This window comes from Apodemus sylvaticus, chromosome 8 (assembly GCF_947179515.1).
Source record: "Apodemus sylvaticus chromosome 8, mApoSyl1.1, whole genome shotgun sequence".
Classification (NCBI taxonomy): Eukaryota; Metazoa; Chordata; class Mammalia; order Rodentia; family Muridae; genus Apodemus; species Apodemus sylvaticus.
Genome location: NC_067479.1, coordinates 5,305,960 through 5,324,470, shown reverse-complemented (window position 1 = coordinate 5,324,470; position 18,511 = coordinate 5,305,960). Strand labels below are relative to the sequence as shown.

Sequence of the window (18,511 nt, the reverse complement as noted above, 5' to 3'; positions counted from 1 at the left end):
GATTAGAACATAATTGCCTAAGTAAGTTTGAGGTTAGGCAAAGCAATTCAGTCAGAAGCTGAGAGGTCAAACTGAATCAGTCAGCTCGGAGAGGGGATTTTGAGTCAGAAGAGTTGAGTTGAACCAGTCAGCCAGACTTCAGAAAGAATTAGAAAGTATGAGGTTGTTCAGCAATAAGTCTCAGCGTTGACAATTACATCTGGTAAATAAAAGTCACATTTACATAAATGCTTACCAAGTGTCCACCATGTGGGCCATGTACTGGATTCTCCACCAGTTAACTGATGGATTAAATAAGTTGAAAAGAAAAATCAGTGCTTGTAATCATTTAACTTGAACAATTGATTACTTTTAATAATGTTCGTTTAGTTTTTCTTCCTTCTTGTGTGTGTATGTGTTTGAGTACATGTGTTTGTGAATAAGGATATGCAGGTGTCACATGACCATGCAAGTGTCACGTGACACGTTGGGAGGCCAGAGGGCAATCTTGGGCGCTGAATCTCACCTTCTACACAATGTGTACCAGGCTCTCAGGCTTGGAATCTTCCAGGGATTCTCCCGTCTTCACTCCCATCTCTCTGCCATAATATGGGGCTAACCATAACTCATAGTTAATGCTATAGGTCTGACTTTCATGTGGGTCCAATTCAGTTCCTCCAGTTTGCTTGCAAGTGGTTTTACTCACAAAGATGTCTCCCCTACCCTCAGTTCAGTTTGAAAGGAAATTTGACAGTTAAATAAACAAGAACTTTGTGTTCATTGCAAACCACTGAGAATATATCCATGGTTGAGTTTTCTGCTGGATTAAAGGTCACTCTGAAACTCTGTGATGTTGCCTTTATAACATGCAATGAAGTCAGTGGAATAACTGCAGGAAAGTGAACAAATGTAGTTTAAAAACTCATGGTTAAACCTGGGACTCCTAATTTGAAGTCATGATATGTGAGTTGTTCCTGGTATTATGGTAAGGCTATGCTGTTGTGTAGAGAAGAGTTAGCCTTGGCCTGTGTCTTTATCACACGTGTTTAGCTGTACTCAGAGGACTTCATAAAATCTCAGTGCTTTGGGTTAGTTTTTCAAAGAACAAATAAATTTTCTGACTTTTTGTTTGGGTGAGGTAGAATAAATACTAGGTGTAAAGTGATTCAAAACTCAGTGTTTAGATGGAACTGTCACAACTCTGCAACTTCTGCCTTGATTTCTCCATATTTCAAGTATCTACATCTCCAAGTATCCTCTCCATACAGAAGTCTCTGATACGGATATGACCAGACTGATTTAATCTTTAGCTAGTTGATGAAAACTGAATTGCAAAAATGCTTAATACCTGAGCTTTTAACCCCAGGGTGGTCATCTAATAAAACAAAAACAAGGATAAAACCCTCAAGTGTCAGACACTATATACCATTTGTCTCAACTTACAACTTCTGTTGCCCAAGTGGCAGAAAGAGAAAATTGTCATTTGCTTGGTCACAATGTGGCACTTGCATAAATGTGATGTATAAACCAAGTGCACAAATAGTATTTTATGAACGGGAATCACTTGAGTCCCTGTTGATTGTAGTGTAGGTACCAGACATTTTAATGGAATTGCTTCTTAATTACTGAGCTCTCCTTGATAACCAGGAAAAGGAATTGGATTGGACAGTATCGATTCCCAGCCGTTCTGTTCCTCTTTAGGGATATTCTGAGCTGGCAAAACACATACAGACGGGCAGACAAGACTGCTTGGTTTGCCCTCTGCAGAATTTGATCAATAGGAGCCTATTTCTGCATCAAGGAGAAGTGGTTCTGTTAATTCAGGCTTGGAAATCTCATCATTAGATACTCTTGTGTTAGAAGATTTAAAATATTTTACTTGAGATATAAGTTGCACATGAGCACTTTTTTGCAGTAAAATTTGTTTTTCTTCCTCTTATCTCTTTATTGTGAGATGTCAGTTCTTTCTTAGCCTTATTTGGTTTCTCACAATAAGAACACTAAGAACACTTTTTTAACCTACTGACTTCATGAGTTGGTGGTTAAAATTGCATTACCAGATTCTTCTAGGTAATGTGTTTTTATTGTTGTTTTGTTTTTTTCTTGTTTGGGGGGAGGTTTGTGGTTGCTTGATGGTACTGAACATTCTCTTGTAAATGTAAGAAAAATAATATTTAAAGGGGAATAATATTGCATAACAACATGCTTTTCTGCCCCACACTCTTTTACGTGGTGAACATAACTCCTACTTAATATTCTCTGTGCTGGATGTGGCCTCACTTTGATTCATTTCTAAATCAGTTAGTCAAAACTACGCTCAAGGATTACTGGTTGGGGAACATGCATTTAGGGAAGTGCTAGGTATTGGGAAGGTCAAATTCTGGTTTTTCTATTTTAACCATGTATTCATATAAATTCTGCTTAGGGTAAAAATGATTGAAATGTGATGATTAACAGTATCACACTCATAGGACCAAGGACCACTCCTCCCATTGATGGCTGACAAGGCCATCCTCTGCTACATATGCAGCTGGAGCCATGTGTACCCTTTGGTTGAAGGCTTGATGGGTGCCCCAGAATAGGGGAACTGAGGGTGGGGAGGTGGGAGTAGGGTGGGTGGGGGACACCCTCATAGAAGCAGGGGGAGGGAGGATGGGATGTAGGGGGTTTCCAGGAGTGGGGGAAATCGGAAAAGAGAATAACATTTGAGATAAAGAAAACATCCAATAAAGAGGGGGGACAGTATTGCACTCAGGTATGATGGCCCCTCTGGTATCGAAGCGCCTGGCAGATAGGGATGGAGTGATGGCTCAGTGGTTAAGGGTTCTTGCTGCTCTTGCAGAAGACCTGAATTTAGTTTCCAGTACCCACACACCAGGTGGCTCACTACCACCTGTAACTCCAGCACCGTAAGATCTGACAGGCTCTTCTAGACTCCGTAGGAACCCACCTACACACACATATGCACAAAAGTAAACAAGTTAAAAACCCTCATGTCTCTTTTCAAAGACCGTTTCCTTTTCAGTTCTTCAAACCAGTCCATTTCTCTGCACACTGAGATACCGTTCAGGTTCGTGCTCAGGGACAGTATGGAGTGTGAAGCAGCTTGCAGTCGAGGTGTTCTGGATGGTTTGTTTTGTTTTTAATAATTGGAATGGGTTCTAAGATCTTTCCCTCATAAAATGGTTACATTGTCATGTTCCTGAGACAAGAGAGAAGCAGAGCGATTTTCGAATTGCAGTCTGAGATTTAAAATTCCCGGATCCTATTTCCATCTCCTGATATATGAGTTCCAAGCAAGCAAGAGGACATCAGGGGAATGGAGACCACTCTAGTCACTGATAACAGGGAAGAGGCTCGTAAGAAAGAGACAGAGAGAAAAAGAGAGAGCATTTGCAATTCCCAGTGGGCCCTGGTACAAAGACACTGGGCCTGGCAGCCAGTGATCCTCCAAGACTCTAACTCACAAGATTGATTCTACAGGAGTTAGCAAAGAAAGGAGAAGCTGTTCTTGTATTATGAATTGAGAAAATATGAATGGGCTGAAAAGGAGGGGCTCCCAGACCATTCTGAAGCTGCTTATGCTGAAGATCATCTCCCCTAAAAAGATCCAAGTCCACTGTGAGATTCATATTGTTTCCAGGGTGCTCTATGAAGCAACGTTCAGGAATCTAAAAAAGATCTAAAACTAGAATTTCAATCTTAAATATCTCTGTTAATGTGCTGGATATCAGGAGTAAGCATGTGGTTTGGAAGAAGATGCGCTGTGCTGCTACCACGTGTCACAGGGTGTTTACCATGTGTGCTCACAGGGAAAGGTTCCTCCTCCCCCTCCTCCCCCTCCTCCTCTCCCTCCTCCTCCCCCTCCTCTTCCTCCTCCCCCTCATCTTTCATTTCCTCCTCCCCCTCCTATTCTTCCTCCTCCTTCTCCCCCTCCTCTTTTACTTCCTCCCCCCACTCCTCTTCCTCCCAGTTCCTGTTAGGATTATATCCTGTGTGCTTTTCTGGCTCCATGCACATAAATGGCTATAGCTCCTTCCTGAGATGGATGCCCTCCAAGCTGTATAGGAGCAGATCAGTATTCACATTTACTTTGGTAATGTTAAAATGATAAATGAATAAGGGTGTAATTAAAATATGCTTTAATTAACTGGCTACAGTGTGCGCATATATTTGTGAGCCACCTTTTAAAATTCAGTGTGTGAAACTTGCAGGACTGATTTGAAGTTTGACCTGAGAAACATTCTGGAAGGTTCTTTGCTTGATTCTCCTTGCAAGTGCAATGATGATTAATGAGCAAATTGGTTTACTTTAAAAAGTTTTGAGTGGCTAAATTCACCATCTTGCAGTTATTAAAGGCATTCATTTCATTGAAATCATAATCTTTTATTTGCATCTAAGGATGGAGCCAAGGTATTATACATGACATAAGAGCTAAAAAATAATTTCTGTGAAGCAATGTTGTTTTTCTCAGAACAGAATCATTCTGTGGGTTTTTCCCTTTAAAATACAGTTTACTAATTATCTGAGAATTGTGTACACTGTATTTTGTTCACACTCAGGCCCCACCCTTCTCCCAGCACCTCCTGGATCTTCCCCACCTCACTGCCCCTCCCGCCTTTTGTTCCCTCTAAAAAGCACCTTGGTATGAATTCTTTGTATCACATCATGTGTCCTGTCGCACTCATCTCCCCGCCCTCCCTTGTTCACCCACTGCCTTTGAAACCTGCCACAAAACTTATAAGATACAGAAATAGACAAAACCAACCAACAAACAAAAACAAACAAACAGAAATGCAGCCAAGCAAAACAGAAAACGCCATCTCATTGTCGGAGCTCTGGTGTGTCAGTGTGTCCCACAGAGTACCCTTCTGTCCGGACGTCTTCACTTCCAGATGTTCCTTGAGTCATTGACTTGGCACGAAATCTCTGGCTCCTGGGATGCCATCAGTATTAGCATCGGTATTAGATCTTCACTGGGACCACTTCTGGTCATGCCCAGTGTCATCGGGGGCTTGCACTTTTGTCTAGGCAGGACTAGGCCTTTGAATCAACCCAGCAGTCCACATGTGATGTAGAATTTGGCGGCGGACCAACTCAAAGCCCTGGGACTGGGCCTGAGTGGCAGCTGAGCGGGTCAGCCCCGTGGTCAGCTCGACCGGCGCTGTCTCCAGCACTGCTCTCTCTGGCCAGGCCACCTAATGCTGCCATTCTCAGGCTAGCTCCTTCACTCCCAAGCTCTGGGGCCAACTCACCAGCATCCATGACTCCAGAACCCAACTCTGCTGGGCTGCCCCATCCAGGCCCAAGGCCCACTCTTCTTTAACCAAGCTCATGACAGAGTAGAAAGAGAGAAAGAGAGAGAGGAAGGAGGAGGAGGAGAGAGGGGGAGGGAGAGGAGAGAGGGAGGGAGGGAACAGTTTCATGTAACCCCCAGACTAGTCTTGAACTTGCTGTGTAATCAGTATTGGCCGTGAACTCCTGACACTCCCGCCTGTGCCACCCAGTGCTCGGATTACAGGCAGGCGCCATTGAGCCGCACTGGAGAGCTGCTGCCTGCTCCGTCCACGACGGTTACAGTAGAGGAAAGTCATTCTTTCGCCTTCATCCTTCATTCTTTCCTTCCTAGGGCCTGGGATTTTATCTAAGCCTCTGCTATACTTTGTTTGTTTAATTGGGTCTTATTCTTTGAGCATGCAGGTTTAGGAAACAATTTGGTGTTTCCAGACTTTAAACTCAGCCTTTAAGGAGACTGAGGATTTAACTCAATGGTAGAATAAGGACCTGACAGGCAAGAGGCCCTGGTTTGCCTCTCCAGCAACGAGTGCTTGTGTGAAAGTCAATCAGTTCAGGCACTGACCTTGACGTCTTTATTCTTAGTGATAAACTGGGGAAGCCGTTATGTCAAACAATGGTGAATTAAACAGCTTGTCTGACTCCAGTTCCTATCTGCAGGCGGCCTTCGGTGAGGGTCGTCTATTGGACTGGGTGATCTGCCTGACTGTTTTCCAAGCTAGCTGTAGAGTTGAGAACGCCATGGAGGAGCATGCCTGTTCAGAGCGTGCATGTGAGTCCGGCATCCACTGCCAAGTACAAGCTGCTCGGGGTCAGAATTGAAAAGAACATAATAGGGGCAATGGAGTGACTGACTGCGTGCAGGCTTTTAATTATCTGAGCTTTACACAAGCAACTCTGCAAAATGGGAGAATCGCCCAATTAGAGGACAGTAAATTTACTTTGCTGCAGCACTGAATAATTTACATCTTGGTTCCCTTGCATTAATTACTGATTTGGTAGCAGATGAAAAAGCATCTGGGTAGGATTTAACCTACGTTTATTCAAATTAGCAATAAAGATAGATTTATGTTGGTACTTATTCACTCAGTCATTCAGAATTTTGTGTGCTTCACAGTGGAAAGAGACGACACAGACAGGTATGGAGAATCTCATACCCTTAAACAGCTGATGGGTCTTCAGAGATGGCAGACGCATACTGGGAATTACCATGTCCTAAGATAAGGAAAACTACAAAATTTGTTTAGTGTAATTACAGCCACTCATTCATTTAATAAATACAACTTGAGTCTCCACTATAAGCCAAAAAAAAAAAAAAAAAAACTAAAAAAAAGACTTGTGTACAACAGACAGGTCAGAAAACACAGTCACTTGGATACCCATTTTTGGCCTTACGAAAGACTATCTGATTTGAATAAGCCACAGGCTGTCAAAACACATTTAAAAAAACCTTCTTAAATGTGTTTCTGCACTAAAATAAAAATTAATGGATGTGAAGAAGCCAAAAGTACAGCAGGAGCTGGTTCTCTCCCAGAGTTCTCACCACTGTAAGCAACTTAGAACCTTCACATCAGGGCCAAGAAGTCTAGACTACAAGGTTACACGGAGAACCGTAATGCCAACATATACACATACACATACACATACATATTCATACACAGAATCAGTGACAGAAAAGTAACTGATCCCACACACTGCATGAAGGAAGAATAACCTTAATATTGAAATATGGCAAGGCAAGATGTACATATATGAAGATCTAAACAAATTCATAGCACAAAAGATAATGTGAAGTGAGTAAAATGTATTATTTAAGGAAAACAAAGCCAATTCTATATAAAAAAGTAGATTATATTTCAAAACACCAAGACCTTAAAGACTCATATATATATATATATTTTTTTCTTTGTTTACAATCCAAAGGTCAATTAAAAGGAGTTTGAGTAATGTGGACAGCTTCCTTAAGAATTCCAAAGAGCAATTTTGAGTAAACTAGATGAAAAAGTGTAAAGGGAATATATATTAGAAACTGTGAAGCAACCCCCACTACTCAAGCCATCGCAGGACTCTCAAAGACCAAGAGCCTTTTGGAAATTCATGCTGCCAGCCTCTGTTCAGCATTATAGTGGGGATTTAGTCAGTTATGGTAAGACAGAGGGGAAGTTTAAGTGGGGGCAGAAACGAACATTCATTGTTAAAACCTTTAAAGAAAACCCCCAGATACCTGTTAATGTATCAGCTGAATAGAGAAGACAGGATAGGAATCTGCTCTACGTAAAAACACCATATATATAAAGCAAGCTACCTTCTATGCACAGCACTAAGAATGTCACAAAGCATTATGTGCAGAGTCGTGAGAATACAAGTGACAGGTGTGCCGTTATAAGAATATAGTGGTAAGTACATGCACTGCATTCTTAGACAATGTGTGAGGTCAGACAGAAAAACACATACAGATTAAATTTGTTTTGCAAATAATTCTAAAGACAATCTAAACAAATGGTAACCTCTATCATATTCCTAGTTAGGAAGATCAGCTTTCATAAATTGGCTTATATAATCAATACTAATAAAAATAGCCAAAGGGTTGTATGAATTTGTATATGAAGATAATGCTGTTTAAGAATTTCTTTAGGAAAGAAATATTAAGATAATCATGAAGGATGAAGTAGACCAACGATTTAAAATATTGAGACTTTTTCATATTGCTATTCTGGCTTAGAAATGAGGAACCATAAGTAAAATAAAATCACCTTATATATACTCTCCAAAGCAACTATTCTGAAGATATATATATATCAATAAAGAAGTCTCTCTCAATTGTGGAATTTCTTGGGAAACTTAAGCATCCACACCTCTAAGATCCAAAATAAGACCTTTGAATAAATACTGAAGAAACTTTTGTACACTGTTGTCCTGAAATGTCCATGGTATCGTAGATTATCTGAGCTAAAAGTAGAAAGAAGGTAGAGACTCTAAAGGTAGACTCAAGGGGAGAGGGAGCCAATGTTACAGAAATAGCTGTGAATTTAAGGGTGTTCTCAGTAAAATTTCGTCACCTATTGGTAGATAGCCTAATGGAACATAAGAGGAGTAGTCTGATTGGCAGGTTCTGATGCGGGCAGTTATGTGGGCAGCAGTGCTATCGACCAGGACAATTTCTTTAGCCATTGCAATAATATTGTAAATGACAAAGAACAGATAAACATCCTGAGAAGTTCTCAAAGCCTTCCAGTCACTTGAAAACAGTTCATAGTTTTTGAGAATATCTATAATAAATATAATACATTGGCAAGACTCTTGAGCACACAGAGAGGTGCGGGTAGGAGGAATGGCAGGGAACAAGAAACATCTCAAGTGTCAGGAAACATGTTCAGCATGCTGGCAAAAATTAAGTGGTGCTCTGGCCTAGGAGGCACACCAGTGTCTTGCTCAGTCATCTTCAGAGAAGCATCCTCCTGCAGCAGACTGGAACAAACACAGAGACCCAACAGTCAGACAGTATGAAGAGAGTGAAAGACCTTGAAGACTCAGCCCTAAATGAGATGTCTTCATCAAATTCATTCCCTCGGGGCTCAAGAAATCCTGCAGAAGAGGAGGGGGAAATTGTATAAGAGCCAGTGTTGATAGCGGGCACCCGGGAAACATCCTCAGAATAAGTGTGATTGGTGCACATATGAACTCATAGAGCTAAAGACGGCATGCACAGGACCTAGAGAGGTGTGTACCAAATGGGGTCCCAGATTCAAAAGAAGATGTGGACACATGCTCCATCCCTAATACTGCTGCTATCTCCAACAGATTACTGCTTGCAAATGAAAATTTAGTTTCCTCCAAGTAAGTCTTGTTAGGGAAATAAACCATTCTGAAGATTGTGCAGCATGCCCAGTAGATGACGACCACCACCACCACCACTACCACCACCAACAAAAACAACAAAAACAGCAAATCCAGTGGCAAAAGTATAAAAATATACATACATACATACATACATACATACATACATACATACATACATACATTCATACATAAATACATACATATATACAAATCAGGATGTGCATAACACCAGACATTACATTTAGAAGAGTGCTCTTAGTCACATATATTAGTGGGAAGTGTCAATAACACAGAGAACATATGTGAACTGCTTTTAACCTGAACTTTGTGACCCCAGCAGTTCTATTAGCAAGTTAAAACTCATTAAAAATACTATTATCAGAAAATCATGCAGATATTTAAAATGTTCACTGACAACAGGATCAAGAAATGTAGGGAGCCTGTTATTTTTGGTGTTATTTTTTATGTTTGTGTAGGTATCTTCTTTTGGGTTTGTTAGAAGATTACTTTCTTGCTTTTTCTAGGGTGTAGTTTCCGTCCTGTGTTGGCATTTTCCATCTATTATCCTTTGTAGGGCTGGATTTGTGGACAGATATTGTGTAAATTTTGTTTTATGATGGAATATCTTGGTTTCTCCATCTATGGTGATTGAGAATTTTGCTGGGTGTAGTAGCCTGGGCTGGCATTTGTGTTCTCTTAGGGTCTGTATGAGGTCTGCCCAGGATATTCTAGCTTTCATCGTCTCTGGTGAGAAGTCTGGTGTGATTCTGATAAGTCTGCCTTTATAAGTTACTTGCCCTTTTTCCCTTACTGCTTAATATTCTTTCTTTGTTTAGTGAATTTGGTGTTTTGATTATTATGTGCCAGGAGGATTTTATTTTATCAGAAATATTTTCCACATAAATCACCATAAAATTTATCATAAAATGTTTCTATTCCATATTTCAATTAATTTAGCAATGTTTTACATGTCTACCACTTTACTCTTTAATTTTCCATGAAAATTATCAATTTTAATGTGTTTATCTGAAATATTTTCCATGTAAATCTTTAATGTTATAAAGTGATTTTTACATTCCTTTATTTCCCTTTTCAATAAATAAAAACAAAAATTAAGAAAATATATAGGGAGCCTACTGATAGGACAGAACAGTCACCATAGTGAAAATCATTCTAGTCGGGTTGAACCTGAACTCTGACGATCGCACAGGGACAGAAAAATAAACAACAAGTTGTTAAAAATGCAGCTTTATGTAACATTCAAAGCTGAACCTTAACTGTTTTATTTACAGATGCAATGCACATCAGGTGTAGTTAAGCCCAGGGAAGGAGAGCCGAGGCAGACATGGTGACAGACGGTGACAGGTGAAAGGCCTGGGGTCAGGCATGGGCTCTTGCTCACGTCGTGCTGACAAGGAGCTCACTTGGTTACACTGCTTTACTATTCATATGCTCTGCCCAGAGTGTGACCTATACATTGTGTTCAATTTTTGCATTGACTAAAATAATGAAGCAATAAACCAAAATATCAGTGATAATCCCTTAGAATCATAGAATTAATCGATTTAAAAAATTTCCCTGGAATGTCCAGTTTCCTATGTTTTTCAATTTACAGTGAGAGTCTAAAAGAAAATTCACAATCCTTTCTTTGTTTTTAGCTTGTTTTGGGAACATCTAACGTCTGCCACCTCTGTAAGTTATCAGCAGGAAATGCAGTTGGTTATAGTCACTTGTACTGCAGGGTGGACTCCAGACCATTTTCCCCACATGAAACCATTTCATATTTAACTCTGCCCTGGCCATGGTGACTACCATTGTGCTTTATGGCCCTGTGCACCAGATTCGTTAAGTTCAACACACATGGTGGGGTACATCGTGTTTGGTTTTCCATATCTGGTTTACTTCACTAAGTTTAATAGCATTCAGCTTTGTCCATGTTGCAATGTCAGGATTTCTTTCATTTCAAGAAAAAGAGGCAAAAAGAAATGAAAAGAAGGAATGGTGGGAGAAAAGGGGAGGGAGAGGAGGGAGAAAAGAAGGAAGAAGGAGTAGGAGGGAAGAGGGAGGGAGAGGGATGAGGAAGAAGGGAGGGAGAGGATGGAGAAAGGAAGGAAAAAGTAGGGGGAAGAAAGGATGGAGGAAGGAGGAAGGAGTAGGAGGGAGGGAGATGAATGAGGAAGGAAGGGATGTGGGAAAGAGACAAGAGAGAGGAGAGAATGGAGAGAGACTAAGGGCGAGCCAGCGAGGAAGCCAAGTCCTGACTGATAGTGGTCTGATTTCATCAGTCATTGCATAGTGCACACACACACACACGGATCAAGCTTTATGCCGTAAATGTGAGGAATTCCATCTTTTCAGTCATATCTTAATACAGCCAAAAAATGACATCCACTGCAGGGTTGCCATGAAGCTGGAGACTTCTGTTACGGGAAGTGGGCAGGTGTCACATATAGACCTTCCAGATCACAGTAAAGGGGGCACAGCAGCCTTTGAGGAGAAATCTATTTTTCTGTACTTCTTAGAAGAAAAATAAAGCAGTTAGGACAAACACAGGTAGGAAGATATGTGCCTAAGCCACTTAAGCCCTGGTGTTGCTGGAAGCTGGCTTCCTCGGCTTCTGTCATTCTGCCTTCATGCATCTGTTCTCAGTGTGTGCTTCCTGATGCGTGCATACAGCCACACACAGTCAGTCCTTCCCGGGATGGCCGTGCTTGCTTGAATTCAGCCTCGCACACATACAGGGACTGTTCTTATTGCTCACAAGGTGTGTGTGTTTGTGTGTGTGTGTGTGTGTGTGTGTGTGTGTGTGTTTGTATGTTTGTGTTTCTGTATCTGTGCATTTGGGTGGTCATGCACAGACACACACTATGTATATGCACCCATGTATGTGGTCTGTGTGTGAGAGCATGTGTGTGTGTTTGGGTGGTCATGCATACACATAAATGTATGTGCATGTATGTATGTAGTGTGTGTGTGTGTGTGGAGAGAGAGAGAGAGAAACAGAGAGAGAGAGAGATGATGATGATGATGATGATGATGATGACAAGCCAAGGATATTTGTCACTTTTTTGTTTGTTTGTTTTTTTGTTTTTCGAGACAGGGTTTCTCTGTGTAGCCCTGGCTGCCCTGGAACTCACTCTGTAGACCAGACTGGCCTCGAACTCAGAAATCCTCCTGCCTCTGCCTCCCAAGTGCTGGGATTAAAGGCGTGTGCCACCACTGCCCGGCTATTTGTCACTTTCAACCTCACTCTGTTGATCCAGGGTTTTTCAGTAAATCGGGAGCTAGGCTGGAAGGCAGCGAATCTCAGTGAGTGCTCATCTCTGCCCCTTCCCTCCCCAGGGCTGGAATTGCTCCGCATGTGGATTTTGACATGGGTTTTGTGGCTTTGACCTCAGATCCTTTCCATTGCAGACACATGTTCTTCCCTAGGAGTCCATCTGCCCTCTTTCAAATTCCATGTTTTGATTATCCTTTCTGACTTCTTTTACGCCCTGTATGCCTCTGAATGGAAAGAAACCCCTCATGTATTGCCAGTCAACACCAGAACCGTGAGCAAGATTGCAGGACAACTCTTGGGCTGCCACGTTAGCAGCTGGTTCCTCTCTGCTTAAATCTGTCCTGAGTCCTGCTCCTCGTTAATTAGTCTCACAGGAAAAGGCAGGCAAGATCATGCTGAAAAATGGGTTATTTTTGGAGTTCTCATTATTCTTTTATAATTGTGCCTCTGGTCATTTTTCATCTTCACCTTGGTAGGGTTTCTAATAAAAACTAGAAGCTAGACATCTTTAATTCATCCAGCTTACTCCAAGTGCAGGGCAGTGCTCATACTATATGAATGTTCAGAACTGACCCTTCACCAGGAAGAACCCATAATCTCAATGACTGATAACTGATATCAGCGATAATAACTAATCTCCAGAGTAAACAACAGAGATAACAATAGCTATAGCACCACCTTCGCATTCCATTTATAACCCTTTCTTACTAACTCACCTAATCCAGCAAAGACTGAATTAGAGAGCTGTTGCTTGGTACCATTTACAAATGAGGACACTGGGGCAAAGACATTTCCAAGCCCTGAGATTACTCCACAGCACAGTCAGAATGGGGAAAAAGTCAGGTAAAGTGAATCTTGACCCCAGTGTTCCTTTAACTGAAGCTGTGAATGAGGCTGGATGGAGTCTGAACTGGGAACAGACATCCCCATCACTGGTAAGACTGGCCTTGGAACCAGGAATCCAAAGACACTTCATCCAACCCCGAGTCCTGATCTAAGGCAGGAAGTGCTATTCAGCCTCCTGTATGTTGACACCCAAGGGCAGTGCTTGCCTGATGACCAGAACTTCTATTTTAGTTAAACATTCCTCAGTGTTGACTTTTCTAAGCATCTATTTGCATTCTAAAATGGCATAAATGACTGCATGAAATTCACCATGAGCACATTATACCTTAAATTCAAGGAAAGGATGGACAACTGGGACTCAGGAGCAAGGGGATAGAACATGTTGGCATGCTGCGGGAAGCAGGTGAAATGAGCATCATTTCTTTTTCTCACAGGTTTTCAGTCCCAGAAAAGATAAAAAGAATGTCTTTATTTATGGAGTTACTTTTGTAGGAACCAAACCAAGCATAACATAACATAACATAACATAACATAACATAACATAACATAACATAACATAACATAAAATAACATAACATAACCTAACATATAGAACATTTGCTTGGCTTTATGATCACTTAAATTTTAGTGTGTGTGTGTGTATGTGTGTGTGTGTGAGTATGTGCAGCACATTTCAGTTTATGCAGTGTTTAACAGCACACACACACACTTACACACACGTACTCACACACTTGCACACACATATATTCACACATTTACACACTTGCGCACACTCAGAATACACTTGCACACAAACTTATACACACACAGACTTACACACACACACACACACACACACACACACACCATTATACATATCTGCTCCTTTTTCTGCAGGGGAAAGAGAACTGCAAAAGGAAGGCAGGTTGGGCAGAGCTGCGTTTGAATGATGGCCTCCCCTACACGTTCAGTCCTCGCCAACAATCACCAGCTGGGGCAGGGTGTTGTCATCATAAATAAGAAAAATCTTCCATACATGTGCAATGGTGCCCTATTTGCAGAGGCTGTGGAAGACATAATTTAGAATTTGGGACATTTTTAAGAAGCGAAATCTTTAGTTTGGATCTTTTGGCATTAGACATAAAATACAACAGCTCACAGGAAGATATGGCTTCACTGAGCTAAGAAGAGACTCATTTTAAATGACTTTTTTGTATTGATCGCCTTCAAGAAATCTAGTGAGTAATTCCAACACCACTATTTTCTTGTTGTTTATTCATGTCTTCTACTAAAGAGAAGAAGTGCTTGCTAATGGAAGAATCAAAGCAAAATATTTACAGCGTACCGTGCTGCTGTTTTTGACAAGGGCTCATATGGTTAGGGGTTGGGTTGGTTTTTTTCCCCTTTTCTTCTGGCTCATAAAATTGTTTACATGAAGTGGTAGGAGGGAGATGAAGAATAACAGTTTTTCTTCAGCAGCTGGAGGTTGTCTGAATGGAGTCTGCGATTCCCGTGCATGTTTTGTGATGCAGATTTCTTTGAAAATGGTCTTGCCTGTACACCTTAAATACGTTTTAGAATTATTTTACCATGAAATTAGTTTTCTCCGTCATTGGCTTAGTTGGGTCCCCTCCCTTTTTTGATCAATGCTGGGACATTAAAGATAAAACCCTGGCTGCACATGCTATTTTTGGAAGTTCATATCTAAACATCCATCCGCAGCCGGTCAATGTGCTTCGAGAGGCAGGTCACTACCGTCACAGCAGTGTGACTGCTTACTACCCTCTGCTTTCCACCTGCGAGTCTACTTTCCATCCTATCAATGGCCCACATTCATATAATGAGTATCCATTACAAAGAATGAAAAGGGTATAATGGTAGCAAAAAGTAGCCCAGAACCTGGTTGCAACCCATCAATCCAGGTTTTAAATGTTTGAATCAAACAACTCATGCTTCCAAATCAGTGTAAGAAAGTAGCTTTTGGTGAGGATATCTGTGGAGGATGTTTTATGAGGGGGATGGACTGAGAGGTGGTGGTAGTAGTGCTGGTGATGGTGATGGCAACAGACGGAGCTTTGGTCGTGGTGAAGGAACTAGAGGTGGTTATAGTGGTCGTGGCACTGGAGATGGTGAAGGTCATCTTGGTGGTGATGTTGCTGGTCATAGAGAGGAAGGAAATGGTTGTAATAGTGGTAACAACATCAATAATAATAGTAGCAGAGAGACTTTGCACCAAGCGTCCCTACAAAGCCTCTATAAAGTGACTGGCGAAGCACTTCACTTCCAGTGCTCTGGCCATTTCATACCAGACAATAAGTTCTCTTTCCATGCTAACATGCTCTTTCCTTTAAAATTAGCTAAGGAATCCCTCATCCTCATCAAATAATGCTACAGGCATACATAAGAAAATTTAAAGCTAATAAAAATAAATTTTCAGTATTTGGTACCCATTCAACACACCATAGAAATGCAGGTTGTAAAGGGAGGCCAACCCTGTAATTTAACAGTCCCGAGGCTCCCACATGACCCCACCATCGAGAATAGGCTCTGTGTCATTGTTAGTTGGCACATAATTTTTATTCCACACTTTGAAATATGAATCTATTACAAAGGATCATGTTGGTGAGGCACTGGGGATGAATAAGTTAGGAATAGTAATTAGTTTGCAGACATTCCTTTTGAGGATGGCAATGCATTTTCCCCCAAAATAATTTCCTCCCAATCAGTTGGTTTATAATAAGAACAGTTTAGTTTGACTAAATTTTCACATTCTGAATGGACTGTCTTTATCTTCTTGACACATTATTTCCAAATTTCATTCTGCTTCTCCTTCTGCTCGCTCTTTCCCACAAAAGATATCCTCGTCAAGATATGTCAGCCCATGTCACCATTCCTCATGTCTATAGTATGAAGCCTTTCGCATTAATCAAACAAAAACAAACAGTGGTCCTCACTTGCATCCTGCATGCCCTCCACGTCCAGCCTCACCTTTTCTGTCAAGCTTGTTCTGACAGGGCTGAATGGATCACCTGTTTCTATTTCCTGAACCAATTGATGTCTTGTTCTGGTTTTAAAGACACCACTAAAATTTCAATATAATTAATTAATATAATAATTATTATATATAATTATATGTAACCACATATAAATATATAATTATATATATAAATTAACATAATTATTATATTATTTTTATATAATTATTATATTATATATTTACATAATAATTAATATAATTAATCAAATATCAATTCCTTTGTTATGAAGCCCTAGGCCTCATCAAATGTCTGACTGGCCACCAACATGAAACTTGTACCTATTGATTATACTCTTCTGAAGAAGCTCTTCACCTGGCCATCTCCCATTACTCTTTCTGCTTAAAAATCATTTATTCCAAGATGGCTCCTTACACTCCTCCAGTGCTAGCATTGCATAGTGTCTGTGGTTTTTTGTACCTTGGGAATTGTTTTAAATGTCTATCCATTTATACATCTATTTCCTTTGCCTCCCTGTTGCCTAGCATATATACGGTCCATGGTAGATGTGAATTTTCCTAATCTCTTTTGGTTTCAAGTCATGGAAACTTTTTTCAAGTGTAAGCAAAAAGGGAATTTATTGTTATGATTCAAAACCACATCTTTGGGGCAAAAGGCAGGGAGAGTTGCCAGGCCTTTGAGGATGGAGAATTGGAATTGGAAGCGGCATCTGCAGGAACCAAGACAATTTATCTAGCATGCACTCTGCCTTCAGGGTCAAATAACTACTAGCTTCTGCTTCTTCCTATATTTCAGCCATCTACAGACCAGGTTTTCTTCTTCCCTGGGTGTTTTTAAAGGGTGTCATGGGGCACCCAGAAAGGGAGGGAGTCAGGAGCAGGAGGACACTCCCACACTTCCACTCCAGATCCAACTGGTCAACCCTCCTCTGGTCTTCAGTTTTCTCAAGCAATCTAAACACTCAAAAGACTTTTACTAGAAAATGATTTTATCTAGAGTCTACCCCTACTTTATTAACACAATGTGATATATTACCCCTACCCAAAGAGCTTATTTTATCTGAAGTCCATCCTAATGAAGTCTGAGTTGGCGATTCTCTTACTATTTTGGTTAAAGAATCATAGCAGGGTTTGCCGTGAGATGTAAGTGTTACCCTACTTGGCTCTGGTGTAATAAAGCAGCTTATAACCAGCACCCCAGACCTCAAGGGATTACAACAATATGAATTTATTCTTCTGGGATGTGATTGGATAGGAACTGATCCTTGAACTTGCTTGGGTTTGGTGCAGTCGGGCATGGGGCAGCTCCTTTTGGAGCCGAAGCTGAAGATGCAGAAGTTGCTTGGGGTTTGCTCCTTTTAGGAGTCTGGGGAAGCATAGAATCTTGAAGATCTTGGCTTGGTGTTACTTCTACTTGCATCTTATTAAGAAAAAGTCCAGGCTGACCCAAGTGTTAGAGGGGTGTGGCTGCATGCATTAGCTCTACTCTGTTGTAGGCTAACAAGAAAATGAATAATTCCTGGGAGCAACAGTCATATCTGCCACAGTCCTAAACCAGTTACATGATTTCCATGCATTTTAGTTTCAAGGTCAAATTCAAATTCTTTTTTGTTTGTTTGTTTTTTTATTTTATTTTGTTGTTGTTGTTCAATGCACCCTGATCACAATCACTTCCCATTTCTCCCAGGTCCACCCTCCTGCCCTAGTGCTTGCCCCTTGAAAACAAAAACAAATAAAACCAAACAAAAACCAAACAAAAAAAACAAAAAATAAAAAAACAAAAACAAACAAAAACCCCATCAAATCCAATTTGTGTTGCCTGTATACACAGAGAGTGTGGCCAAACTCTCAGTGGTCAGCCCTTAAAGAAACAAGTTAAATTCTTAATCTAGGGAATCTAGGTATACATCTGCCCCTTGATATATCTGTCCAGTCTTATTTCTTCCTAATTTCTATGTGTGCAGTTCATCGTCAGCCAGATTATGTCTCGGTTTAAGAGAGGGTGTTGCTTCATATCTTTCTTTTCTGACTATTTTCTCATTGTTTAATCTGACTATCTTATTTTGCCTTTATACATGAAGCCCAACAGAGGCTTATGTGTAGGAACTCAGCCATGTTTTCCCCAAACTCACAGGAAGGCTCTCTGCCTCTGAGCACCCTGAACTACCACCATCTCACACTGGCCATTATACTGTGCTGCTGTTCTAACTTGCACTCCCCCAACTGAAACAAAGGTTTCTCAAGGACTACAGGAAATCTGTTAACCTACTGTCCTAACAGGCAAGAACCACAGCTTA

The 18,511-nt window shown here is 40.9% G+C and overlaps 1 protein-coding gene across 1 annotated transcript in view; it reads left to right on the top strand.

Annotated features, from left to right (window-relative positions):
• The window catches only part of Hs6st3 (heparan sulfate 6-O-sulfotransferase 3), a 733,929-nt gene that overhangs the window by 378,367 nt on the left and 337,051 nt on the right, over nucleotides 1-18,511 (top strand). The window lies entirely within an intron of this gene.